The sequence below is a fragment of the Lissotriton helveticus genome, chromosome 2_1 (genome assembly GCF_964261635.1).
Source record: "Lissotriton helveticus chromosome 2_1, aLisHel1.1, whole genome shotgun sequence".
NCBI lineage: Eukaryota > Metazoa > Chordata > Amphibia > Caudata > Salamandridae > Lissotriton > Lissotriton helveticus.
In genome coordinates, this window is record NC_136059.1 from 2,079,455,760 (window position 1) to 2,079,483,078 (window position 27,319).

The 27,319-nt window shown below is 49.1% G+C and overlaps 1 protein-coding gene across 3 annotated transcripts in view; it reads left to right on the top strand.

Moving 5' to 3' along the window:
- Positions 1-27,319, top strand: part of CLCN3 (chloride voltage-gated channel 3) — a 509,534-nt gene that overhangs the window by 192,854 nt on the left and 289,361 nt on the right. The gene's annotated exons all lie outside the window — the stretch shown is intronic.

Sequence of the window (27,319 nt, forward strand, 5' to 3'; positions counted from 1 at the left end):
CAGATATGCCCACCCAGCCATCAACCTCTGAGGCTCATGGCGCAGAAAACATAACAAACACTAACTAGGGCCTGTATCATATTGTTCAGGTGCAGGTATGCCCACCCAGTCATTCGTCTCTGCGGGATATGGTCCTCACCCGCCATCAATTGCGATATCACAGAGGTGTAAACTCGCCATCCGCACCTGCAGCGTGAGGGCCTGTACTGTGGCAGAGGTGCCCGCGCAACGCTTTGCACCGTGGTACCCACCCACACCTACAGCTCGAGTGCCTGTACATACGTGCTCGCCCTACTACTAGCAATGCAGCTCAAGGCAGAGATGCACACATGTAACACATAGCAGCGTTTGCAGTGCGAGGGTCGGTACTAAGCCTGGCACAGGGGTGCCAAGCCTCCGTCATCACATAAGGCACACTGATGCCCACCCACACCTGTAGCATAGGTGTTTGTACCGAACATGGCAGAGATGCTCAACCTGCTACAGCACCTGCAGCGCAACATGGCACAGAGGTGCCCACCCCCCTCTCACACCTGCAGCATGTGTCTGTACAGAGCATTTGCCCACACGTCTTCAGCCAGCCATTGGCACTTGGAGCATGAATGCCTTGGTGTCTGCATGGAGTTGAGCATCGGTGGTCAACGAGTCTCTGCGTCTGGAGACTCAGTCCACTGCAGGCGTCCTCCCTGCTCAAAGATGTGCGTGCGTTCACATGGCCCGCGTGGACTGGCACCAGAACGTCTGAAGACACCCGCGGCTGCTGTGTGCCCTTTGCCCTCCGCACCCCCTTCCTTGTGAGCCTGCCTTGGCTGGTTGTTGTCGCAGGATGGCCAGGACGTGAGAGCCGGAGACCGCAAGCTCAGCCCTTGCTCTGTGTGTGGCTCTGTGTGTGTGCGCGTGGCTCTGTGTGTGTGCGCGTGGCTCTGTGTGTGTGCGCGTGGCTCTGTGTGTGTGCGCGTGGCTCTGTGTGTGTGCGCGTGGCTCTGTGTGTGTGCGCGTGGCTGTGTGTATGGCTCTGTGTGTGTGTGTGTGTGTGTGTGCGTGGCTCTATGTGGGTGTGTGTGGCTCTGTGTGTGTGGGCGTGGCTCTGTGTGTGTGGGCGTGGCTCTGTGTGTGTGGGCGTGGCTCTGTGTGTGTGTGGTCGTGGCTCTGTGTGTGTGTGGTCGTGGCTCTGTGTGTGTGTGTGTGTGTGTGGCTCTGTGTGTGCGTGGCTCTGTGTGCGCGTGTGTTGGACCTGGCCTCGTGGTGTGGTTCCCCCCCGTTCCTCAGCACCCTGTTAGCCTAGCCCTGCACCCAGAAGCCCCTGGTCGTCCTGCTCCCTGTACGTCCATACTCCCTGCACGACCCCGCCAGCCAACGACCAGCCCCGCATGCCCCTGGCCTCCTTCCCGGCTCCGAGTGCCCAGAACCTGCATCACCCCACAGGGCCCCCGGCAGCCAATTTTCCTTCCCGAGGTCCCTGACTCCCTGGGCCTAGCATGACCCCGGCCCCAGCGAAACTTAGACTCCAAGGCGCGCCAGTCCCGGCTGGGGGGTAGAGGGCTTCCTGAGTGAGATAAGACTAAAGAGTTTCGATTGCACCTCTGGCCTCCCCTGAGAGACTGGTTTCTCTCACACCTCTGGCCTCCCCTGTGGGCCGGTTTCAGTCGCACCTCTGGCCTCCCCGAGAGCTGGCTCCAGACCCTGCTGGGCGTCTGGGAATTCCCGGACGCATCTTCAAAAGGATCAAAGGGCCAACCGACGGACCGCTCCAACGACCAGCCCCCAAGGCTTGAAACCTCGGCCTGCGAGGGTCCGGACATCAAAGGGCCACTGGACTATATCAAGGCCCGCCCAACAACTAGCGGGCAGTTGTATCCTGGACAAGAAAGCCCTGCTTGAGGATCAAAATTTGCGACTCTGGCCCCACTCCTTTGGAACTCCTTACCCCCAGAACTTAGAGCCTCCACTCTTTATCTGCAATTTAGGAAACAGTTAAAAACCTATCTGTTTACCAAAGCTTTTAATTAGTCTTCTTAGTTTTTAGTCCCCCTAATCTAGCCTTCACTTTTCCCACCATGTTATTTGCCAGTTATAGCGCCATGAAACCGCCGGTGACCGTGCGCTCAATAAATAATTTTAAATTCAAATTCAAATTCCTGCTGATCTGATCGCGGCTGAACCTTGGGGAGAACTGAACCTCTGAACCCTTCGAGCCCTGCTGACGCTGTCGCGGCTCCTTCTCGTAACACGGAACTGGAACATTGGAGCCCCGCTGACGCTGTCGCGGCTCGTGCTCGCAAAGACGGAACCATAACCTCCGAGCCCTGCTGACCTCATCGCGGCTCGAGCTTGAACTCTAAAGAGATCTACGTGAAACCTCCTGAGCCCTGCTGACGCTGTCGCGGCTCATCAAGAACACCTTCGGATCGAGCCCTGCTGACGCTGTCGCGGCTCCTCAAGAACACCTCCGGATCGAGCCCTGCTGACCTCGTCGCGGCTCGAGGAGTACCCTGGTCCGGCTGGACCATCGACGCTACCAACACGACCTGAGTCAACTCGAAGTGAGTGAAGCAGCCAGTACGACCATCATCTTCCTTATCCCCTGGCTCGAGGATTGAGAGCTGTGCGCAGGGTACGCTTCGTACTGGCCTAAAGACTGAGACTGTCCCGCTTCCCTCTTCCCGAATTCCTAAGACTTTACAATCCCTCGATCGCTTGTAAATAAGAGTGCTAATTCCTTTTTACTGTTCATAAAGAACTTGTTACTGAAAACCTACGGTGTGGTGTCCGTTCGTAAGTGTGGTGTGAGCTCAGTGTGTACGATCCTAGACCCGACGTCCTCCCCGGCGAGGACCTCACGTTAAGACTCGGCATTACTTGTGGGAGAGGTGGATCCCGGGGTGGTCGGGTGAGCATAACCTGGCCCTCTGAGATCGCCCCTTCTAACATTGGTGGCAAGCGACGGGATAAGAACCTACGTCTAGGGATCGTACTGTAAACGACTGACACACTACCTGAACGAAGAACAACCATGAGTCTCATTGTGACAAGCGAAAAGACCACATTCCAGAAGGATCTTCTGGAAGAGTACACCCACCGAGAACTGAAGCAATTCTGCAAAGATTTCCATATTGCTACCACTGGGTTAAGTACCAAAGAGGACTTCCAAAAAGCCCTGACAGCATGGGTAGAGGCCGGAGCCCATCTTCCCCCGCCAGAAGGAGACGGTGGAGAAGGAGGGGCACAGACCGAAACCCGCGATCAAGAGGGTGAGGGAACTGACTCCCTGACGCAGAGTCCCAGCACGGAGAGAGGTCTGTCACCGGAGGAGATGACAGACCGAGAACGCAACCGAAGCCACGAGCTAGAACTGGCACGCCTTAAAATGGAAGGAGAGCTCAAGTTGGCTGATAAGAAACTGGCCATCGAGCAGTTACGGCTGCAAGGAGAACTGGATGAGAAGAAGCTCCAGAGGGAACACGAAGGCAAGAGACTCCAGCTGGAGCACGAGCGCGGCCTGAAGGAGATTGAACTAAAAGCCCGGAGCGGAGACAACCGAACCGCGGAGAACCGAGAAGCCGTTCCCCCGGCAGACCCAAAAGTCCACATCCCCAAGGATGTGGTAAAAGAGTATTACAAGAACGATGATATCCAGAAATGGTTCAAGGCCTACAAAGTCACCATGACCTCCCACTGAGTTCCTCAGAAGGATTGGGGAACCGGGCTGTGGGGTAAATTCCTGAGCGAGAGGAGAGACACCCTACTCGATCTACCATCCTCCGAGCAAACCTCCTACAGGCACATGAAAGAGGCCCTCCTCACGAGATATTGGCTCACCCCAGAGATGTATCGACAACGGTTTAGAGACTGCAAGAAGATCCCCTACACCACATGGGTAGAATATGTGAATTTCTACAGCCGGGCCTTGGAAGGGTGGATCAAGGGTAGCAAGGTGACCACTTTTGAAGGACTCATTGATCTCATCGCCTATGAACATTTATCCACCAACTGCTTTGTGGAACTGAGACAGCACCTTCTGGACAGCAAGTTGGCCGACCCCCGGAAGCTGGCGGTCGAAGCAGACCGCTGGGTGAGCACCAGAGTCCCCCGGGGGCCCGAGGAAGACTGTGGCTGACACGAGCAAGGATCTTCCCGCCAGAGGGGAGGGGGAGGTCAGGGTAGACAGAGGGGGTCCCAGGCAGGGCCCCCACGAAGCCCCCCCAGAAACCAGTCCGGAACATCTCCTCCCGCAGCGAGAGCAGGGTTCCCCCCAGCTAGACAAGGACCCAGAATTACCACCGCCTGCTACAGATGCCAGCAAACAGGGCATTATGCCAGTGACCCCCTGTGCCCCATGCTCAGGAAACCCGCTACTGCAGCTCCCCCAGCACGCCAGCTAGCCACAGTAGCCTTAGAGGAGGAAGAGATCGAGGATCCAGAAGGGTGGGAACCAGCAGCCATGACTTTAGTCTCCCTGGGTGATAGGGAAATGGTCCCTGGAGCCCCCTTGCCAGACAACACTGAAAAATACCAACAGCAGGTGACTGTCAACGGGCACCGCATAGGGGCGCTCCGAGACACAGGGGCCAGCATTACTGCAGTAAGGTGTCACCTAGTCACAGAGGACAAATTGTACCCCACGCCTCCTGCAGGGTGATCTCAGCAGACAATTCCGTCCGCACCTGCCGAATAGCTCAGGTCCCGTTCGAGTGGGAGGGCGTCTCCGGGGAGTTACGAGTAGCGGTCCGCACCGACATGCCCGTGGACTGCCTACTGGGTAACGACCTGGAGAACTCCCCGTGGAAGCAGATAGAGCGAAGAACTCACCTGGAGATGGTGGACCTGCCCGAGTGGGCCTGCGTGAACACCCGATCCATGACCGCCCGACTGTCCACCCCCGAGGGGGTGGAACCCGAGAACCCTCGCCCGGTCTCGGACGACCCGGAGGGCGGCGGGCCATCCGAAGTCCCTGAGCTTCCTCCCAGTGAGAACATTGACCCCGACGCAGATCCCCTAGGCCCTGTCGTCGAACAGACCACAAACTTGGACGACCTTCCTGAGTTAGCACAGTGGCGCCAGGAAGGCGGACCTTCCCAAGAAGAATTCTGCCTGGAACAGACCTCCTGTCCTTTCCTGGTTGGGCCGCGGCAGCAGGCCGCCGCCCAGGCCGCCGGTGACCAGACCGGCTCCCACCTTGTCTATTGGGAAAACGGCCTGTTATATAGTGAACAGAAGTCCGCCGAGCTAGGGTCAGCCTGGGTGCTGGTGGTACCCCTACGCTTCCGCGGCTTCCTCCTGAACCTGGCCCATGATGTGCCCCTGGCGGGACACCTGGGACAAGACCAAACCTACCACCGCCTGGTCACTCACTTTTACTGGCCCGGCATGCGCTCCGATGTGGAGGCCCACTGTAAGTCCTGCCCCACGTGTCAGGCCAGCGGGAAGAGCGGAGGGAGGCGCAAGGCCCCACATCGGAGCGGTCCTGTCCCAGATGAACGAAAAAGGCTAGACCAGCCAGTGGCATTCATTAGCCGGAGGTTACTCCCTCGAGAGCAAAGGTGGAGCACCATCGAGTGGGAGGCCCTCGCGGTGGTTTGTGCCCTGAAGAAGCTGAGGCCCTACCTGTTCGGTACTCACTTCCGGGTCCAAACCGACCACCGACCCCTCCGGTGGCTAATGCAAATGAGGAGAGAACCCCAAACTGTTGCGATGGTCCATCTCCCTCCAGGGGATGGATTTCACTGTCGAGCACCGGCCTGGTGTTGACCACGCCAACGCAGACGGCCTGTTCCGATTCTTCCGCCTCAGTGAAGAGAACCCCCAGGGGGATGGGTAGTTCTCTCCGCCTTTCAGCTGGGGGGGATGCGTGTTGGACCTCGCCTCGTGGCGTGGTTCCCCCCGTTCCTCAGCACCCTGTTAGCCTAGCCCTGCACCCAGAAGCCCCTGGTCGTCCTGCTCCCTGTACGTCCAAACTCCCTGCACGACCCCGCTAGCCGACGACCAGCCCCGCATGCCCCTGGCCTCCTTCCCGGCTCCGAGCGCCCAGAACCTGCATCACCCCACAGGGCCCCCGGCAGCCATTTTTCCTTCCCGAGGTCCCTGACTCCCTGGGCCTAGCATGACCCCGGCCCCAGCGAAACTTAGACTCCAAGGCGCGCCAGTCCCGGCTGGGGGGTAGAGGGCTTCCTGAGTGAGATAAGACTAAGGAGTTTCGATTGCACCTCCAGCCTCCCCTGAGAGACTGGTTTCTCTCACACCTCTGGCCTCCCCTATGGGCCGGTTCCAATCGCACCTCTGGCCTCCCGAGAGCTGGCTCCAGACCCTGCTGGCGTCTGGGAATTCCCGGACGCAGCTTCAAAAGGATCAAAGGGCCAACCGACGGACCGCTCCTACGACCAGCCCCCAAGGCCTGAGACCTCCGCCTGCGAGGGTCCGGACATCAAAGGGCCACTGGACTATATCAAGGCCCGCCCAACAACTAGCGGGCAGTTGTATCCTGGACAAGAAAGCCCTGCTGATCTGATCGCGGCTGAACCTTGGGGAGAACTGAACCTCTGAACCCTTCGAGCCCTGCTGACGCTGTCGCGGCTCCTTCTCGTAACACGGAACTGGAACATCGGAGCCCCGCTGACGCTGTCGCGGCTCGTCCTCGCAAAGATGGAACCATAACCTCGGAGCCCTGCTGACCTCGTCGCGGCTCGAGCTTGAACTCTAAAGAGATCTTCGTGAAACCTCCTGAGCCCTGCTGACGCTGTCGCGGCTCCTCAAGAACACCTCCGGATCGAGCCCTGCTGACCTCGTCGCGGCTCGAGGAGTACTCTGGTCCGACTGGACCATCGACGCTACCAACACGACCTGAGTCAACTCGAAGTGAGTGAAGCAGCCAGTACGACCATCATCTTCCGTATCCCCCGGCTCGAGGATTGAGAGCTGTGCGCAGGGTACGCTTCGTACTGGCCTAAAGACTGACACTGTCCCGCTTCCCTGTTCCCGAATTCCTAAGACTTTACGATCCCTCGATCGCTTGTAAATAAGAGTGCTGATTCCTTTTTACTGTTCATAAAGAACTTGTTACTGAAAACCTACGGTGTGGTGTCCGTTCGTAAGTGTGGTGTGAGCTCAGTGTGTACGATCCTAGACCCGACGTCCTCCCCGGTGAGGGCCTCACGTTAAGACTCGGCATTACTTGTGGGAGATGTGTGTGTGTGTGTGTGTGTGTGTGGCTCTGTGTGTATGGCTGTGTGTGTGTGTGTGGCTCTGTGTGTGTGCGTGGCTCTGTGTGTGTGCGTGGCTCTGTGTGTGTGTGTGTATGTGTGCGTGGCTCTGTGCGTGGCTCTGTGTGTGTGTGTGTGTGCGCGTGGCTCTGTGTGCGTGGCTCTGTGTGTGCGTGGCTCTGTGTGGATAGCTTTTTTTGTAGGTGGCTCTATGTGTGGGTGGCTCTGTCTGTGTGAGGGTGGCTCTGTGTAGGTGGCTCTATGTGAATGACTGTAGGTGGCTCTGTGTGGGTGGCTCTGTATGTGTGTGTGGGTGGCTTTTTGTGTGTGGCTCTGTGTGGGTGTAAATGCAATAGGTCATGCATATGCGAGCGATTAAGCTATTGGCATTGTAAATGACAATGCCATTTATTTAACGATTAAGAATTGGCAATGTAAATGACAATACCATTTATTTATGATTTAAAAAAAAAAAAGTCATGAGCAATGCCAATAGCTCTACCTTTAATAATGCAGTGACCATTGCATTGTAAATGCTTGTTTTTATTTATTTATGAGTCTTGTAGAGCGCACGGCTACCCCCAACGGGGGTGTCCCGGCGCTGTGAACGGCAACGGCAAAAAAACAGGAGTTAGTAGCTGGAAAACCGCCATGTCTTGAGCTTACCTCTGAACTGAGATTCCAGCTCAATCAATCGAATATTTAAAGGGAGGGAGTTCCACAGATTAGATGATACCACCGCAAAGGCTCTTCCTCCTTTTCTGGAGCGGAGGAAGCGGGGGGGCTGCAGGAGGCAGAGGTGGTTAGATTTAAGTGCATGGGATGAGTGCACTAACTTCAGCCTATTTCTTAAGTATCCAGGGCCTTTCCCGTTCAAGGCCCTGAAAGTAAGGACTAGGGCCTTAAACTGAATGCGGGAGGATATTGGAAGCCAGTGAAGATTCTTTAAGTGTGGGGAGATAGAATGGCAGTAAGGTACCTTGAAGATTAGTCTGGCTGCAGCGTTCCGGACAATCTGCAGCCGGTGTAGGAGGTAGGCTGAGGCGCCCACATATAGGGAGTTGGAGTAGTCCAGGTGGGAAGTAATGAGAGCGTGAACATTCGTTTTTAGTGAGTCCATTGGCAGGTAGGGCGCTTTTTTCCTAATCATGTGCAACTTGCCAAAGCAAGCGGAGGTAACCTTGAGGATTTGGGTTGTATAAGCCAACTCATTATCAGTTTGGACGCCAAGGTTACGTGCCACTTGCACCGGAGATGGGGGGGGGGGTTCAGCTCGTGTGGCCACCACATTGTCGGCGGTAGAGGGGACTTTTGGTTAAAAAATAAATCCTCAGTTTTATCAGTGTTTAATTTCAGGGTGTTCCGTGTCATCCAAGCGACGATGTCGGAAAGGCAGGATTTGAAGTTCACGAGAGTGTTGTCAGAGTGGTCTCTAAAGGTGAAAATAAGCTGAGTATCATCAGCAAACGAGACCACTCTGACTCCGTGAGCCTCTATTACATCTGCTAAGGGAGCCAGATAAACGTTGAACAAAAGGGGGATGAGTGCCGACCCCTGGGGAACACCACAGCTGAGGTTTTTTTTGTCTTTAGCGAAATAAGGACGGCACCACACCTGTTGGGTTCTATCTGACAGGAAAGATTTAATCCAGGCCAGAGGTACGTCTCGTATCCCTATTTGGTGAAGCTGGTCTAGTAGTATGGAGTGGGAAACAGTATCGAACGCCGCGGACAGATCGAGGAGCACCAGCATGGCTACCTCGCCTCTGTCCACGCTCTCCCTGATCGTTTCAGTGACTTCCAGAAGGGCTGTCTCAGTACTGTATCCGGCTCTAAAGAAGGTTATTTAAGAGTAAACAGTGAACCACTGCCTTCTCTAAAAAAAGAACACCTTCCCCTTTGCAAATGGGTTACCACCTCCTTTGAGGAGAAGGTAACCTATCGTTTGCAATCAAAATTCCAGTCACAAATAACTGATACATAGCATTCCAACTAGCAATTTGGAAGGTACGCCCTAAACATGCCCTTCCAAATTGCAATTCGTTATTCGTTTCTAAACCCATTTTGATATTCAGAAAGCACTTGCTGAATCACAAAATGGGATTAGTATATTTAAAAACGTAAACCCTGTGATTGGGCAAATCCTATTCTTTGTCACAGCTGTCTTTGTACATCTGCCCCCTGGTTCTAAGACAGCAGGGCAGTGGTGCTGCAATTCATGACTCACGTGCATTGGCATACCTGCTGTAGCTAATTAGGATTGAGGTGCTTTGGTAGAGCTGCTTGTAAGGGCTTTGGTTTTGAAACAGTAGGGCTAATGCTGCTGCAAGTTAGGGTTGACATGCATTGGAAAGTTTACTCATACGGGCACTTGTTTTTGAAATGCTGGGTGATGATGCTGCAGGTCAGGATTAAGCAACATTGTCAGATTTGCTTGTCCCCCCCAATTCTGCAAGAGCAGAGGTGTTGCAAGTAAGAATTGAGGTGTTAAGATTACATTTTTGTAATAGCAGGTTTAATGCCAAATGGGACTGCATTTCGCAATCACTGACTGTTTTGTTGAACAACTTACTACATTCAAGAAAATGCTTTTCGGGACTAACACAACAGACAACTATCAAGGCTCAGAATTGGAATGGGTTGTCTCCACTGACATGGGGCATCTGGTAATGCTTCCAAGGCTGCAGGTCAGGCTTGAGGCTTGTTGGCTTCGCTGCTTGTGAGAGCCAGAGATTATTATTAATTTGCATGTGAACCCCTAGGTTGTGTGTGATCATGTTGAGGTATGAGTGCAAAGTATGTTCCTGAAATGTTTGTGTACCTCCGAATGCATTTGTTACGAGCCTAAACATCTATTCTAGCAGCATGTGCTGGGATTTTAGGTAGGGAGCTCCTTCCTGAAAGATAAGACAAGTACTTTTCTGCTATAACAATAGGGGCAAGGTTCATATTATGTGATTTCCAGTGTTTCATTATGCTTAGTAGTAATTATCAGGCTTATTAGTAAAGGCCTGAAAATTCTATTTTTTGGTCACAGAGTGTTGGCACGTATGCCACCCTAGCGAGATTAATTCTTAGAGAGCACGCCGCAATTGTACAATAGGTTATTAGAAAGTGGAAGGAGTGCAGAACTGATTACATCATTGTTTGGAAGGGGAGCAGAAAATGTATTCATCCCTGCCTATGGACCAGAAATAATGAAAAATGATACGTAACAGAAATATTCAATTCTATTAAGGACTCGGAGGTGCGTATTGAGGATTATGATTTTCTTTCTTCACTTTATTTTTGGTAGCAGCATCTTCAAGATATCAAGAACCACATTTCCCAGAAACCACTGGAAAATTGGCAAAACAAAGAACAGACAACTATAGTCCAGTCAGCTCCATCCACCAATCAGGAGCCAGGGTCCTCCATGTAGTCCCTTGCCCCTGTTCTGACAATCCTCTTTTGTCGCGCAAACCACGCCATCATTCTTTTCCTACGCGTCCTGCTTTCCAGTGACCCGGCAGGGAACCAAATGAGTGTAATCAGTACCAGAAATGGACTCAAGAACGTCACAACCATCAAATATGCATGAGTTCCACATGCTCAGAGAAAGCTTAATAACTATTTTTTTACATTCTTTTTATTTAAAAAAAATCGTGGTAATACAGTTATTAAATCATCAGTAGAGTACAGTCTTCAGTGGAATGTCTGGGACATCTTCCACCTTCAACACTTGCTTCATTACAATATTACATTAGTAGAGTCAGTAATAGCGAAAGTTGCACATCCTTTCTTAACCCTGTAAGAGCGTCCTGTAAAAAAATTCTACATAGGTTTCGCAGGGATGTTGAATTTAATAAAAAATCTACTTGTCCATGGGCAGGTTACTCCATAAATCACTTGTCCTGTAACAAAATCCACTTGTCCCTTTGGTGCCATGTAGTGTGCCGACAAATTATGGCAGAAATCTTATTATATAAGAGCTCTGATATGGCCTCTCTGATTATGCCAGGGCTCATACCATAGTAGTGTTTTAATACTTGCAATCCTCTGTTACCACGTTTCTGCAGATCTACATTCTGGGCCTGAAGGTAGTGGTAAGCAATAGTTCCAGGAGTAGAATGGCTTTTTGATTCTGTGCAAACTTACAAACTTGCATGTTTTAAGGGTTTTCAACATCTCTTTCTGTAATCTTTTCCCATGTTGAGAAATGTTGGATATGTACTCCTGACCATGGCAGACGTAAACCTTCTTCCAGAGTTGGGAAAAAAGTGGTTGGAGGGAAAGTGGACTTGCAAACTCTCAGATTTTCGTATGAGCAAATATACATAGCATATTTGCTCATGCTAAAATGCAGTTCACAAGTATTTTCTAGGAGTACTATTTCATGTCCTACTTCTGTAATTTCTTGGGAATTCACGAAAGCTATATAGCTGCACTTAATGGAAGGACATATACCATGGGTGCACTTTTGAGACTTTAATAATTGGGCCCCTGATTTGGTCTGCGTTGACCATGACCTTTTGCGTTTATTAAAATTCTGTCTCCCTATCTGTATTGGCTGGCTTCACTGTGAGTGACAGACTTCTGCTCTTTCACAAGGAGCATATCGGCAAACAAAGTAGTTTTGTTCAGTGCCAGTAACTACTGTGGCAGAGTGTGCTTTTTGAGACCAAAAATATTTTTTTCTTTTGCCAATGTTTGTTGCAATGGTGAGGGCCCGGCAGCTCCCACACCAATAAGGTTTTACAAAAACCATGCCAAAACAAGTCAAACATTGACAAAACTAAAAAGCTGACTACCAATTTCAGTCCTATTGGCTTTGCCAATGCTTGTATATTTTTGATTCCCATAATCCGATTTTCCTTTATGAATATTTTTAAGAAATACTAGCATGCATCAACACATGTAACTAAATGATCCTGCAAAGAAATGGTACCTGAAATTGTACAGTAGTTTAGCTAAATGGTTTTTTTTCTGCTTTCATTTTTTTATGAACATTTTATTTTGAAAGTAAAGAATCGTCAATCTTGCTTTCAAGCTTATGCAAATATTTACATCAAATCAGAGAGCATTCCGGAAGCATTAAGCATAGCCTCATATTGCTAAACTTTGAAAACGTGTACACACATTTTTATACTGGAACCACTGTCAGTAGTGCAGTCAGTTTACAACATTTACTTGGAGTGCTCGCCCTAATAATAAAGGCTTTCACTTAATGAACCATAAATACAAGTTTGAACAACGTTAACATATGGACAAAAATAACTGCAGACAGTGCCCTTCTCTCATCCATAATGTGCTACTGCAAACTGCCAGCCAAAGGGTTTGTGCTGCAGGGGTTTGAGCCTACTTGTCCCAAGGACAAAATACTCATGAAAACTTGTTGCCCCTGACCCTAAACAATATGTCCTGCATGTCGGGCTATAGGAAATTCCACATCCCTGGGTTTCTCCCCTTATTTTGGTACCCTACTTTTTCGGCCAATCAGCACCAATTCAGTGACACCCGGTGGTTGGTTGCATCCCCACTCCCTTGTTATATATTTTTTTGCCACTATCAGGCAGATTCATCATCCAAAATTGTGATCGCAATAGCTGCGAATTAGTTATTGCGATCGCAATTGAATGATCTGCAATTCATGATAGGGAAAAAAAAACAATTTGTGAATTCGCGAAATATATTTAGCGAATTCGCAAATAAAATCGCAGATCCAAGGTGGAACCCCCCTTAGTGAATCGGAATTAGCGAGATTCCAATGAAACTGCGATTTACTTAGAGAATTCGCAAAAAAATCGCAAACCAAATTCATAAAAAATCGCAAATTGCAAAAAACCTCAAAATTGCAATTTGAGAGGCGCAAATTAAGGAAAACCCAAACCAGGTGGTAACCATGAAGTCCATAAAAAAATATATATTTTCCTAAACTAGCCACAGGTGCAGCCCTGACCAAACACACTTAAGGAGACACAGTAGGAGCATGAGGAAATTCACAATGCCAGGACTATACATGGTGGTTAGGCGGCGAAGGCTCCAGGCTGTAGCAAGGAACAGACGCAGGATCCAGGAGCGAATTTCCTGCCAGCGGATCACACTTCTGAGCCAAACTGAGGAGCAAATCTACTCAAAGTACCGGCTGAATGGGGCAATGATCACTAAGCTCATCCGGGACCTTGATCCCCTGATGCAGCACCCAACAAGGAGGACCAATGCCATGTTCACCCATGTCCAGGTCTTGTGCAGCCTTCACCTCCTAGCCTCGGGAAGCTTCCAGGGGATAGTTGCCGTTGCAGGGGGGATCTCCCAGAGCACCATGTCACGCTGCCTAAACAGTTTCCTGGAGGCCATGCTGACCTGGCTACACCATTACATCAAATTCCCGTCCACCCAACAGGACTTGAATCAAACCAAGCTTGATTTTTACAACATTGCACAATTCCCCCATGTCATTGGATGCATTGACTGTACCCACATCAACATCTGCCCACCAGCACAAACAGAATACATGTACCGGAACCGCAAGTGCTACCACTCACTGAATATCCAGATGGTCTGCAACGCTAAGACAATCATCACGGACGTAGTGGCACAATACCCGGGAGGCACACATGACTCGTTCATATTCAGCGGCATGCACACACGACTGGCCAGGGGAGACTTTGGCGAAGGACACCTTCTAGGTAAGTACACATGCCAACAAACAGTACATCGCGACCATGTAGCTGCGCATAACAGGCACTCACCCTCTGCTCCTTTCATTCAGGTAACAGCGCCTATGGTCTCCGTGAGTACCTCCTCACCCCATACCTCAACCCTGCCACACCACACCACAGGCGTTACAATGCTGCACACATCCGCACAAGAAATTGCATTGAGTGGACATTTGGGCTTTTGAAGAGCCGATTCCGCATACTACACAAGACTGGTGGGGCCCTCACATACCAGCCTGAAGTCTGCTGCCGCATCGTGGCCATGTGTGCAATACTCCACAACATTGCTACCAAGCGGAGGATACCTGTAGAGATCTCTGGCAGTGAGTCGGACGGGGACAACCGCCCACCTGCACATGTGCATCATGCACGGGGGAGAATCCTGCTGAAGGACACAGGCGCTGCAACCAAATCACAGTGAACTGTTTCTAGTGCACCCACTCCCCTCACCCGACACTTGACTCATGCATGATAAATGAAATAATGACATGAGTCAGATTAACTTGTGCATATTAAACCTTATTGTTTTTTTCACAATAAAGTAGTCAGATTATTTTTACATTGCATGAGAGCTGTATTGACTCATGCATCCCCATGTTTGTGATGAGGGCATGCTTGTATCATCAGCATGGCCCTGCAGTGGCGCCTCCAGACAGACACTCCCAGTCGCCTTTCGACTTCCTCCACCTCAACATTAGCCCGTGAGGCTGCAGTGGGCGGGGTACCGTCACCAGCGGCAACGACAGGCTGCTGTGGCTGGAATTGCCCTCACTGGCATCATCCAGCCCACCAGCTGGTCCATGGCCAGCCGCCTGCAGACCCTGCACTGCTGTGGTGACTTGCTCCAGTGCCCTAGCGACGTCCTGGCAGCACTGCACCATTCGAACTTGCATCTCTAGGGAGCGACGCGATAGCTGGGAGGTGGCATTCCCGATGATGTGATTGGAGCGTGTGTAAGCTGACAGGCGGGTCAGCAGCTGGCGGTGGCGGCGGCGGTTGACATCCTGCTGGGACATCAGGACCTGGGTGTTTTCTTGGACAGCAGCGGTCATGATTTGCATTCTGTCAGTGAGCTGTCCCACATTACGAGCAGTCTTGTGCAGCTGCAGGTGGATGGCAGCCAAGTGACGTGCCTGCTTCTGATGGACTCGGAGCATGCGACATTCAATGGACAGGCCAGGATCCCGGATATTTCCCCCCATGCCAGCGCGTGATGTTGTGTCGCGCTGCTCCCTCACCAGTCCACTGAACTGTGAACGCACAGTGGCTGTGCGCCTTGTCTGCCTCCGGGCTGCAACTGTTGTGGCCTGTGCCACTGCCATGGGTGTTACACCGGCTGGTTGTGGCGCACATGTGGCTGCAGGGTTGGCACTGTCCACAGGGGCAGGTGGTGGTACTACTGCTGCTGGTGCTGCCTTTGATGGTCCTGGTTGGTGTGAAGGTTGTCGTCAATATATAGGGCCTCACTGTCCGAGCTGGGTTGTTCTGTGCCACCTGTGATGTAAATGGGACCGTGATTAATTACATGTTTCTTGCACATGGGAGGTTGCTACATGCATGCAGGCTAGCATTCCCTGACTGATTTTAGGAATGACCCTCACTTGACAGGTCTGGCTGTATGGGGCTATCTGGAAATTGTGGTCACACTACAAGTCCCACAATGCAATTGGGCATTTCTGGTGTGCATGGCCTGCATGACTTGGGTTTTCTGAAGGTTCGCTCTGGAGTCATGGCCATTGTCAGGGGACAGGGTGGCAGTCGCATGGCACTTACCTTGGGATTGTGGGTGGGTCGGGATGAGTCCAGCCGGGTGACCCCCACGCATGCTTGGGGATTCAAGGTGTCCTCAACAAGGTCCTCCAGTGGGGTGTTGGGTGGTACGGTGGGCTCTCCTCCTCCGGTTGCAGTTCGCTCCCCCAACCTCTGCAATTCTTTCTTTTGCACGCCCACTGAGGTCATACCACCTCTTTTTGAGTTCGTCTATGGAGCGCTGGGTCACTCCCACTGCATTGACCTTAGCGCGGATGCGCAGCCAAATGTGCCTTTTTTCCGCCTCAGGCACCCTCCTTGAATCCTTCCCGAAGAGCCGGTCATGGTCCTTGGTGACTCCCTCAGTTAAATATTCTAGTTCCTGCTCAGAAAACTTGATCTTCCTTTTTCTTCCAGGGGCACTGCTCCCTGCTGCTTCCTGGGACATTTTCTGGGGTTGCTTGTGTTCTGGTTTGCTGCTGGAGGTGCTCTGTTGTGGAGCTCTGGCAAGTGCTGCTTCCACTTTCAGGCTCAGTGAGCAGAATGAGGCAGGAAACTGCCTACTTCCTGGTTGTGATGTCATCATTGTGCTCGAAATGCGACTTACCGTTTTTGTGATCTCGCAATTAGCGAGATCGCAATTAGCGATTTCGGTAATTGCGAGATCGCAATTTCAACACGGAAAAAGGGCGATTCTGCGATTTAAAAAAAAAAATGTTTTTGATTTTTTTTTTGCGATTTATGCGAAATCGCAAACGGCAATTGCGGCCGAATGCGAATCGCTTTTTTTGATCGCTTTTCTACATGAATCCCATCCTGCGAATTCTAAATTGCGATTCGGTAATTTTCGCAATGTGGAATTCGCAGAATGTGGCTTTCATGAATCTGGGGGTATGTGTGCTATCTTGAGCCAGAGTGTTGAGTATTTGGGCCATCTGTCTTCACCCTTCACACATACTATGTGGCACCTGGCCTCCATTGGGACCTCTTGTTCCATAGCGTATGGAAAAAGTGCCCTTCTCCCCTAACCCGGTTACACAGATCCGTATCGCTGCAGCCCATTTGGTGTGAAAGTGCCCTTAAGGTGTAGGATCTGTGAAGAATTTGTAACTGTATAAGGCGAAATCGCGCTCGTACTGCCACTTCACTAGGGCTCTGTATGGCCTCTGTCCAGTCATCATCCTCCATCTTTCCCAGCTCGGCTTCCCATGACTCACGGGGGGTCTCTAGGAGGTCTGGCATATTTTTCATTATTTTTTTTATGTATGAGGGAAGTGGCCTTGTCAGCCATGGGATCTAGTAACCTGACCTCGAGTGGTTTGTACTCAGCTATGTGTTTGCCTTCTCGGTTGTGGTGCTGCAGTGCATGTTTCAGCTTTATTTATCTGTATTGCTCTTAGTGGGGGATTTTTATATTCCATTTTTAAGTTTTCAAGTCAATAACCTTTTGCTCCCTCCATACGCCTTATAAATATTCAATCCTCAGTAGTCCCCACTTATTGAAACCCTTTAATCCACTGACCTCCCTTGGGAGGTCACTAACACACAGCGGAGTCCTTCCTTTAAGCTTCCCCTCCCAGCCCAGGAATTTTGTTGCTTCCCTCCATATACGTATTACTGTTTGGGTATGTGGTGGTAATTGGGTCCCCATCCGTCTATGGTAAAGTGCCGCTGGGTATCCGCTCTGTCCCATCGATTGATGATCTACCCTGTGGGCGGGTTCATCGTGTCCCATGAACACCCATGCATTAATTGTGACCAGCTACGCCGCCCAGTAGTACTTTTTGATGTCTGGAATGGCCAGTCCACCTTCAAACACTCCCCTCTGTAGTTTGTGCAAGGCTAATCTAGGGCTTTTCCCATCCCATAAAAGCAGTCTGATTCCGCTGTCAATTTTATAGAAGAAGTCTGTTGGCACCCTACAGGGCGTATTGTGTAAAACATATAAGAAACATGGCAGTGCCATCATTTTAAATAGTGCGGCCCACCCTATTAGAGACAATGGTAGCTGTCTCCAGTGTAGCACATTTCTTTGGAGCTTGTCTAATTGAGGGAATAAGTTATCCTTCAGGAATACAGTATCTGTCCTTAATCACTATTCCACGATAGCTAAACTTGTCTCTTATTATTAAAGTACGTGCCCTGGATGGCCGTGCCGATGGGGTACCAGCGAGCACATAGAGAAGGGATTTGTCCTAATTTATCTGGTATCCCAGGTATCCCCCAAACAATTTTAATATATGGAGTATTTGGCTTATCGATGACTTTGGGTTCGTGATGTATAGCAGTATGTCATCCGCATATAATGATATTTTCTCATCCCATTCATTCCCTCCTGGTAAATCTTGTATCATTAAGTCACCTCTGACCCACGCTGCCCGGGGCTCTAGGGCAAAAGGCATGGGGGAGAGCGGGCAGCCCTGTCTTGTACCCTTATGCGGTGCTACTGACCGCGACACCACCCCCTTCACCCTCGCCCTGGCGAGCGGCTTTGTGTAGAAAAGTCGGACCCAGGCGCAGAATTTTGGGTCCAACCGTTATAGCACCGTGAATAAGTCCGGCCAATCAATGCTGTTAATGCCATGCGGACGTCCAATGACAATAGCAAAGCGTCATCTTCTGGCCTTTGCGCCATAAGATGCATTACTCAATATAGAAGTTATAAATTAAGCCGGTGCTCTTGTGTGGCATCAAACCCGTTTTATCAGGGTGTATTATGGACTTTATGACTTTACTAAGTCTAGACGCCAGCACCTTTGCCACCACTTTTGCCTCCATATTTAACAGTTAAATTGGGCGATATGAATTACAATCTGTCTGTGGTTTGCCCTTTTTTTCGAATAACCACAATAGTGGCCAGCCGTTGATCCTCATGGAGGTTACCCCGCACAAACACTTGTCGGTACATATTCAACATATGCAGTGCCACCACCGTCGCCATTCCTTTATACAATTCGGCTGGGATGCTGTTAAGTCGGGCTGCCTTACCTGGATGTAGTATTCTGATGGCGCACCCTATGTCGTTCACAGTGAGGTCCTTATATAGGTCTGTCTGTTCTTCTAGGGATAGCGTGGGTAGTCTGCCATCTTGAAGGAGATCAACACAATCTGATCCCGTTCTGTTCGAGGTAGACACATACTGCCTCTCGTAATGCACAGCAAACGCTGACGCTATCTCTTCTCCCGTCCTGCAAATCTCCCCCTTTAGGTACAAATTTCCATCACCCAACTTCTTTCTTTGTCTCTTTTGTCAAGCCGGGCCATCAGTTTATTGGCTTTGTCCCCCTCCCCCTCCCCCTTTGCCTGCGCCCTGGCTTTCTCTTCAGCTATATCCCTCATATCCTGTATCTTAATTCGGATTTGGTATTTAATATGAGTATTTAGCACCCCTTTTCCCTGTCCATTTTTTCAAGTCTAACCAGCTCTGCCTCCCTGGTATCATCATAGCATCGGATTCTATAACCAGGTCGGGAACCCAGCCGAAAATTCCTCTTCTGTTCCATGCAGGAGAGCCACCAATGGATTTCCTCCTGTGCTTCACCGGACAGATTCAATGAGTGATAATATGAGAGACCTCTCCTCAAATACACTGCCTTCAGTCTCTGCAATTCCCGGTAATTCAAAGGTCCCGGGAAAATGGCCTGAATGGAGGCTGACAGCAGACCAACCAGTTGTGCGATTTGTCTTAAGGTCACCCTCTGCTTGGCCAGAGTCCTGTGAAGTTTGTGTTTAATCATGGATATCTTCCGAGAAGGAAGACTGAGGGTGGCCTCGGTAGAATCTATGAAAAACCCCAAGAAGATTACAGTTTTAGAAGGCCCCAGAAGGGATTTCTTCCCATTCATCACAAAACCAAGACTTTCCAACAGGTTTACCGCCTGATGCGATTGTTGCATCAGTTGCTGGGGATCTTGAGCAAAAAGAAGCATATCGCCTAAGTACACAATAAGGTGCCCCCCCCCCCTGCGCCTACAAGAACGCCACGACGAGACAAAGCAATTTTGTGAAGCACCACGGAGTAGAGGACATACCGAAAGAAAGAGTCGTGAAATTGAACATCTGCTGCCACCAGACAAATTGTAGGAACCTCCTGTGAGGAGGAAAAATCGGAATGGCTAGGTACGCGTTTTTCAGATCCAGTCAGACCATCCAGTCCGCTGAGCACAAGACATCCCAAAGGGGATGCATCCCCTCCAATTTGAAATGGCAATAAACCAGCCACTCGTTGAATTTGCGCAGATTAAAAACCGGCCTCTCCTTCCTTCTGCTTTGTCGACTAAGAACATATTGCTGATGAAACCCTGAGGGTAAGGGGAGGTAAGACAAATAGCTCCTTTCTCCAGGAGTGAGGAAACCTCTGCGTCCATCTAGTCTGCCTCGTGCCTTGAAAACTGAATAGGCCTGCGACATGTCTCCTGAAAGGGTTGGCCGCAAAACTGTATGTAAGACCCAGGCATCACTCGTGAGCCTCCCCCACACATGTACAAAATTTGCCAGCTGACCCCCCCACTTTTAAGAGGGAAGAAGAAGAGACACTTACTGGAATTTGAGGCAGCATCGGCCCCTCTGAAACCTCGGCCTCCTGACCTTCTGGCACTGGTTGGACAGACATTTCCATAGCCGGATTGATCATGCAACTGCCCACACTTGGAGGCGTGTCCTCTGGACTTTTGGAAGAACTGGTCGGTCGAACGGCCCCTCCGTCTACCGACCCCATAAAAAATCTGGGAGGAGAACACACGCTTAATCGAGGACAGGTCCTTATCTAAAGAAGTACATTTATTCACAAAATTACCGAGCTCCTTAATATAGGGCTCACCAAACAGTCCCCCTTGCGCCACCGCCCCTCCTTCAGAATCTGCCAAATCCCCTAACTTGGGGTCCACCTTAATGAGGAACAAGCAACCATGCTCGGGAGAAAGCGCACAGTTGGCATTTCCTTGGAAAACCACTGCCTGCTGAGCCCAACTAGAGAGAGTCTCCGGGGAACTGAGGGTGCCTGAAGCTTTTGCATCTTCTGCTATATCCAGGATCATCTTAATGGGGCCAGGGATGTCCAAGAGTTTGTCCTGGCAAGCCTTTCAGGATTTGCCTATACCCTTCTTCGGGTCCTTAATAAACTTTTTTTTTTTAATTTATTTATTGAAGATTGCATAGTAAATGACAGCAGTTACATATTACAACGTCATATGTATGTACGAAAAGTCGAGCACTATGGGCTCTGCTGCTGCACATGTCAGAAGGATAAGAATTTTGTAAGTAACTAACAAAACAGGCTAATGTCAGTACAGATATGAAACAAATCTATCAATCTCAGCATTCCTTTTGGGTCCTTAATAAACTTGACTAAAAAGGTGGCCATCCTGGGATCCAACTCTGGGGTTTGTGCCACCTTGCCATCCAGAGAGGATTGCTGGCATTCCATCCTGAGACAGCTATGGGCCTGTTTCCCCATTGCGGTCCTTATCCTGCTTGCAACGTAATTAGTCACTTTTATGCAAGTTGTCCACTCAGATGATCGAGGATGAAGGAATAATTCTGGGTCCAACATGTCTGACCCCTCTTCAGCGGCTTGGGGCTCAATGAGAAGAGGAGAAGGTAAAGAGCACCAGGATCTGGAGGGGCTAGGTTCCTCATCTGTGTCTCTTTGGGGATCACCCCTTGGCTGATCGGCTTGAAGAGCGGGTGAGGCTGCCTTGGACAAGGGAGCGGTGCCAAAGGGCACCACAAGAGACTGATTCTGCACCAGAAACGCCTCACAGGGACACCCAAAGGCGTTTTGATCCACCCCATCTTTTATGGGTGTTTGGGTGGGACAGGCTGGCCATCCTGAGGTTGGGCCGTAGCTGAGGGGGGGGGGTTGGGAGCTGGCATAGCTGGATTTTGGGCCCACTTGGTGCATTCCTGTGCAATTTGCTGCACCAGGTGCTGCTCCCTGGGGCCCTGCTCTGTAAATGGATGCATCTACTGCATCGTAAAACTCATTATCCCTGGGTAACTGGGCCAGGGGATCTTCATCCGATTGCATATCCCCATGATCTGACATGCTGACAGCCCTCAGAGCGATCAAGTGGTGCTTTCACTGATGCTCCTGAAGAAGCAATCATGCTGCTTAATGGAATAACCACCAAGCACGGTTGAGAACTATAAAATTGAGGCTGGGGACCAGCGAAGCAATATAGAGCAGAGCACTGCAAATTCAAATGCTGGGGTCCCGCAATCAATATTGGGCAGAGCCACCAGCCAGTAGAGGTCCAAGCTCCGGGGACACTGCCCTCTCTTGAAAAATATAGGTCTATGATGGAAACTACGCCACCTGTGAGCGTGTCCCGTCAAGGCAGAGCTACCTGCCAGTCAATACAGACCCCGAGGGCGTAGAACATATTCAAACTTACCCTGGTGCTGCACAGTGTGTCTCAATACAAAAGCAGGCTTCATATCCGGTACAGACCCTCCCCAAATGATGGCGTTACTCACCAGGGGCAGGCAGAGGCATACAATTCTGGATCCTGACATAGAATCAGTTCTGACAGGATAAGACAACAGTTCATAAAATGTTTGGTTCTGTTGGGTGAGACAGGTTATTTGGACAATGCTCATAGATGCATAAAAAATTAATCAACTCTCTGATACAAGGAAAAGTGTTTCGATGAGAAATCAATTACTCAAAACATGAAAAAACCAAGGTTATATATTCCAAAGTATTGTATTGTACATATTAACACATCTTTGCTCCTTTATAAAACTGAATTACTTCATTCATAGAACTTGGGTTTTTGGTCAGATGGTGGTTTGATTTCAACCAAGGATTCCTGGTGTGCCCCAGTGGGTGGTCACGTCGGGTCTTTCTCAAGACAGAAGGGAACAACGATTTCTGCACCCGGAAGCGGCATCAGACTGATGCCGCTTCTGGGTGGAGAAATCGTTGTTCTCCCCGCCAGACAAGCAACAGATGCGAATGGCCACGGAGCCACACCAGATCAACTGAAAAGTTCCCCTGCTTTGATCTGAAAACCACCCCTTTCCCTTCTGTCTTGAGAAAGACCCGACGTGACCACCCACTGGGGCACACCAGGGTCGAAACATCGACGAATTTAAAGGTTCAGAATCACCAGGATTCCCACAGTAATCGAAGGAATCCTTGGTTGAAATCAAACCACCATCTGACCAAAAACCCAAGTGTACCTGTATATATACTTGTATAGATTCATTCCCAGCACTGTATATATTTCCCTGTTCACTAAGCACTTATTTCACAACAAGTCACAAATTTGTGTTTCATGGTCTTGTTATGTTTGTATAAATTGTTCTATGAATGAAGTAATTCAGTTTTATAAAGGAGCAAAGATGTGTTAATATGTACAATACAATACTTTGGAATATATAACCTTGGTTTTTTCATGTTTTGAGTAATTGATTTCTCATCGAAACACTTTTCCTTGTATCAGAGAGTTGATTCATTTTTTATGCATCTATGAGCATTGTCCAAATAACCTGTCTCACCCAACAGAACCAAACATTTTATGAACTATTATATACCCAGGTTCTGAGGGACACCGGGTCACCCCTTTTTTTGTAAATCAGGATAAGAAAACAATCACATAGATTATGACAGGGTTGGTATAGCTGTAGAGAACAGTCGTCAAACAATCACTGGGTGGTGATAGAGAGAAGAGACTGGACATGGTTAAAAAGAAATGCTATTGATGAGCAAGAGGTAAGAAAGTGGGCACCCTGCATCAGTTTTCCTTTGTAAATAGCTACCACGGTTGTGAATTGCTTGTGGAACTGTCTTTTATTATAGTTCTGAAGGAAAAGTACAGCTGCAGCTTTGCACAGCGAATTGCTAATCAATGCTGCGTCCGATAAAATCTCAAGTTCTCCTCATTCAGATGGTGTATTTCACCCAGCAATTTCTTTTCTGTATTAGTGAGTTCACTACCCACCCTATTAAAATGCATATCCCAGAATAAGAACCAAAAAAATACAGTACTGAACGGGATACACCTGACCAAAAACAAGCTGGCGTCTCTTGTCACCACTTCTGGGAAATTACCCCACCTCTCCAACTTATAACACAGCTCCTTACGCACATTTCAAAAGTTGTAGTGTTTTGTTTGTCGCTTGCCCATTTTCCATCTTTTTTATGCCTCTTACTCTCCAGTTTAGGGCTACTGGTTGCTCCCTGTTATTTCGGCCCACATATTCCAGCCATGGGCTTTCCTTTAACAGATTATTGTTTTGAAGTGTAGTAGTCCAATTAGGTTGAACCAAAATTTACAACACCCACAATGCATTGTATTGCCATTCAAACGCTCAATGTTAATGTTAATAACATTTGTTGAGCGCACGAATACCTGAGGGTGTCTTGGCGCTGAGCGGTACATTATGCCAATATATTTAAGACGAAAGAAGAGAATGACTATTGCTCAAATAGCCAGGTTTTCAAGGCCTTCCTAAAGGCAAATGGAGTTGGAAGACTTCTGATAGAAAGAGAGAGTGTATTCCAGAGGTTGGGGGCAGCTGCCTTAAAGCTATTGCCATCCCCATCTGGCCTTGAAAACTCTCAAAATTGCTAGCAGTTTAGCTCCTTCGGAACGCAAATGCCTTTTTGGCACATACCAGTAAAGTAGTTGTCTCAAAAACATAGGGCCAGTGTTATGAAGTGCTCTATAAGTAATGCAGAGGGCCTTGAAGATGATATGGTTCCTAACTGGGAGCTAATCAAGCTTATTCAAATGATTTCGGATTCACAAATGCCTAGGGATGCCTAACAGAAGACATGCAGCCGTATTTTGATGGATATGGTAACATGGGGGACTCCACAACTGTCCCAGTCACACCTTTCTTCTGGCAGTAACATCCCTGTCCGTAGTTAGTACAACAATACACATTGTCACTGTGACATGTACCATCTTTGTTTCCTGCCAGCCCCCTTTACTTCTCTCCACAAATCACACATGCGCACACATCAATTCTTCCTTCTGCCATAACCATCAATAGCAGCAGCATATGACAAAAACATTGTCCTTCTGCCACTAAACAATCAAATAAAGCTCTCCACAGGAAAGAAGTTAACCTCTTGTCTTTCTTTGGCTGACACCTGGCAGCCCATGTGGCCACTGCCACATTAAATTCAAATTATTAGTCTCCTCACGCCACACCATTTATTTATTTATAAAGTTTTATATAGCAGGAACTTGATCCCGAAGTATTTCAGAGCGCTTTACAGTTATAGGGAAAGGTAACAATCAAAACATGAGTCAAACATGGGAAGTATAATAGGCATTGAATCAAATAGTGCACACATAACAGCTCAATTATAAATCCTGAGTGAATGAGGAGTGGGCTATCTGGCCACATAATTCCACTCGACATATTTACACTCAATGCCGCACAGTTCCATGCCACACAATTGAACTCCACGCAATTCCATCCCACACCACATAATTCCACATCACAGTTCCTCTACACACCACACATATATCCACAACTCAGAATCCCACATACCACAAAATTCAACACCACACCACACCCCATAATTTCCCTCCACTACATGCCACTTTCCCACACACAATACCACTCCACATAACTACACTCCATGACACACAATCCCACTCCACATAATTCCAGTACACTCAATACCACATAATTACTATCCACACATTTCCACTACAAACCATGCCACATAATTCCACTACTCATAACTCCACTCACCACCACACAATTCCATGCCACTCAATTCCACAACAAACATGTCCTATCCAACCCACACATACATCCACTCCATGACACATGGTTAAAAGATATTGTCATTGACAACACCAATAGCTCTCGAAATGCCGAGATACAGTGCTTTAAATGGGACGATATTTTTTTTAATTTGAAAAGGAAAGTACCTGCACTTCTCAAGTTGTGACGTGATACTTTTAAGTGGAGAGTACCGGCACTACTCAGAAACAAGCAGATACTCTGGTACAGGGTACCTTCCCTTTTTTCTCCATTTCAAACACTGCCGAGACCTATGTGCTTTGCCAGTGCTTTTTACGGTTGATTTCCCTGATCTTAAAACAAACATTACCTGCAACAAGCACAAATGCCTCATGCACCTTGCAAAACAGTTCTACAGCCCAGTGGCGTCACTAGGGGGTGCGGGGGGTGTGGACCGCACCAGGTGTCACCCCATCAGGGTTGACACCAATCTGGTTAGTTACGCTGGCTGGCTCACTGCACAGTGAAGTGCAGCCCCTCGGCTCAGCATCACCTTTGCTCTGCTGCCAGTGCGTGCAACGGTGCAAGCCGCAAGCGCACGCCATCACGGTGCGCACTCGCAGCAGTTGCACACCTGCTTACAAATTAAAATACTGCTACTGCTGTCAGTGTGCACTGCACTGTAGCACGTCGCCACGCACGCACGCACCAATGTGAAGATGCTGGTGCGATGCGGATGCGCAGCGTACCCAGTTTGTGGGTCCCAGGGCCGTCAATCTCTAGCGCTAGTACCAATGACGGCCCTGGGACAGCCCCCGCGCGCTGTGCTCTGACGCGTCGCGGCGGTCACGCGCCAGGGAGGAGACGAGACGGCAGCGCAGGGGAGTGCGTGCGTGCTAGAATAAAGCATTCGTGTCACCGACATCGCCACCATCTTCTTTTTGATATCTGGCGAGCGCCGTCGTCTCCCCTTCAAATTTGGGACTGACTTCCTGGGTCCGGACTCCGGAGGCAGTCGGTGAGAGAGAGAAATATCATTTATAAATTAAATATGATGAACTAAGTTAGAAATGTGGCAGTGCAGTGGCACACAATCAGATTCAGTACAAGGTTTCTTCTTATTCCATAAGCTGCTGTGTCAAAAATTTACCATTTCTTTGGCCAACTCTCTGGAATTCCATTCCAAAATCTGTTTAGGATAGATCTATGGGGTAGAGCCTTCTTGGGTAGAATGGAGAGTCGGTTTCTGAGATTTGTTGAGCAGCCGCTTGGGCCTTTCCAAACACCTTTGCCATGCCAACCATTATCGTATTCAAAATGCTGGGTTGAAAGGTTGCTTACTTGAGCAAGGTGTCTTGAATTCTATTCTTCCACAATCAGTTATTTATTTTGTTCCGTTAGACCATTCGTATATAATTCTTTACTGCATTTAAATTGTTTGTTGATTTTACTTTGCTTTCAAAGGCTATTTAATGGCTTTGATAGTCCTCTTAAATAACGACTGGCCACAAGCCCGGTGGATGTTGGCTTAAAAACTTAATTACTTTTCGGTAATCTTCATTATCTTTAGTCATTATCGCCCTCGCCACATCCATTACCACACAACACCCACCTTCGATTGCTGGTCTTTAATAAGACTTGGTAACATCAGGAACAATTTTGGGAGTGCAAGCCATTTATAGGACGTACGGGTGGGTAGTGTCAGCTAACAGCATAGTTCCAAGTCTTTCTCTCCAATCTAGAGGTGGAGAACGCCTCCTAAGTAATGACTAATACGAGGACAGTAATTACTAAGGATAATGATAACCAGAAGTCATTAAACCATCAGTATGACTCTTCTCCTAGGTCCGTGTTTATTTTGGATTAATTCCTTCTTTACTTTAAATCCTTTGACTAAAGCCCACTGCAAAAAAACAATATGTGCCTAAGCAGTGGAAACAAACAGCCTTGTATTGTGTGGTTTGGT